The 1,350-nt window shown below is 57.5% G+C and overlaps 1 non-coding gene across 1 annotated transcript; it reads right to left on the bottom strand.

The window, feature by feature from the left end:
• Positions 1 to 237: 237 nt before the first annotated feature.
• TRNAL-CAG lies at positions 238 to 320 on the bottom strand. The gene has a single exon. It is a non-coding gene; the product is annotated as a tRNA-Leu (tRNA).
• Positions 321 to 1,350: the final 1,030 nt, after the last annotated feature.

The following is a 1,350-nucleotide window of genomic DNA, read 5'->3' as shown; positions in this document are numbered from 1 at the left end:
GTCGCAGTCTCCCCTGGAGGCGTGGGTTCGAATCCCACTTCTGACAACGCTCAACCTTTTGGATTTCACGCTGCGGTGCCCCCGGCTCCCAGAGCGCCTAACACCGGGTGTGAAACCGTTGTTGTTTTGTTTGTGCCCGTGCTGCCCGGTTACCCCGCAGCCGGGCCCGGGAAGGGCACATCTGAAATATAAAGGGCTTCAAAGGGGTCACAGAAAGGGGGGAGAAAAAAAAAACTTTGTCAGAAGTGGGATTCGAACCCACGCCTCCAGGGGAGACTGCGACCTGAACGCAGCGCCTTAGACCGCTCGGCCATCCTGACTCCGCTGACAGAGGGGCTCTCCCTTCTGTCACATTCATACACCACTGGCGTCTGCCCAGCTCATGGGTGCATAGCTTGCAGTCCAGCCTGTTCATGCTCCTGGTTATTTCCCACGGCCACTGAGAGCCTGCAGCTTCCTTCTCCTCTGAGCTGGGGGACGTGACCCTGCCAGAGGGGTCCTGCCTGGGCATTCCTCTTTCGATGGTGTTGCTGGACGTGCTGACACCATTTGTCTTTCAGCCTGGTGTGTGTACGGGCTTATCGCTAAGGCTACGTCTCAGTCACGGGTATTTTTCGCTAAAGTCACCGGCGGGAAACAAAAATTCCCGGCCTGTGACCTTGGTTAGGGGTCTGTGTGTTCTGGGTGGGGGGCGGTCAGGGGGCACTGCAGGTGCTGGGGGGGAGGGTTGGCGGGGCTGCCAGGGGCTCCCTACCCGGCTCCATGTGTCCCTGCAGCTCCTAGGCGGCGGAGGTGCCAGGGGGCTCTGCGCGCTGCCCCCACCACAAGCGCCGGCTGCGCAGCTCCCATTGGCCGGGAACCGCAGCTAATGGGAGCTGCAGGGGCGGGGCCTGTGGACGCAGGAAGCGCTCGGAGCCCCCTGGCCCCTCCACCTAGGAGCTGCAGGGCCATGCCAGTGGGAGCCGGGGAGCCCCCCCACCCCAAGGTAAGCACCCCCACACACACCCTCCAACCCCCTGCCCCTAGCCCTGAGCCCTCTCCCACACACCCAAACTGCTGCTGCTGGCCCAGGGGCTGCCTGGCTCGGGCAGCCCCTGAGCCAGCACCTGCCACTGCAGAAGTCATGGAAAGTCACAGAATCCGTGGCTTCCGTGACAGACTCGCAGCCTTAATGATCATTAATGTTTAATCAGCACTAATTCTTATTCTTGTACTGATCTTGCACTAATTGTGTTCAGTATTAATTTATATTCATTTCTTTACCATCAATACTTTTAAAAGTATTGCTCTTTATTAATTTCTCAGTAATTTTTAACAAATATTGATTTTTATTAAATTCATCAAGACCCT

The sequence above is a fragment of the Terrapene carolina genome, unplaced genomic scaffold, assembly GCF_002925995.2.
Source record: "Terrapene carolina triunguis isolate 2854851 unplaced genomic scaffold, T_m_triunguis-2.0 Scaffold18299, whole genome shotgun sequence".
Lineage (NCBI taxonomy): Eukaryota > Metazoa > Chordata > Testudines > Emydidae > Terrapene > Terrapene triunguis.
Note: the sequence above shows the minus strand (reverse complement) of the source record. Positions and strands in the feature narration are given on the sequence as shown.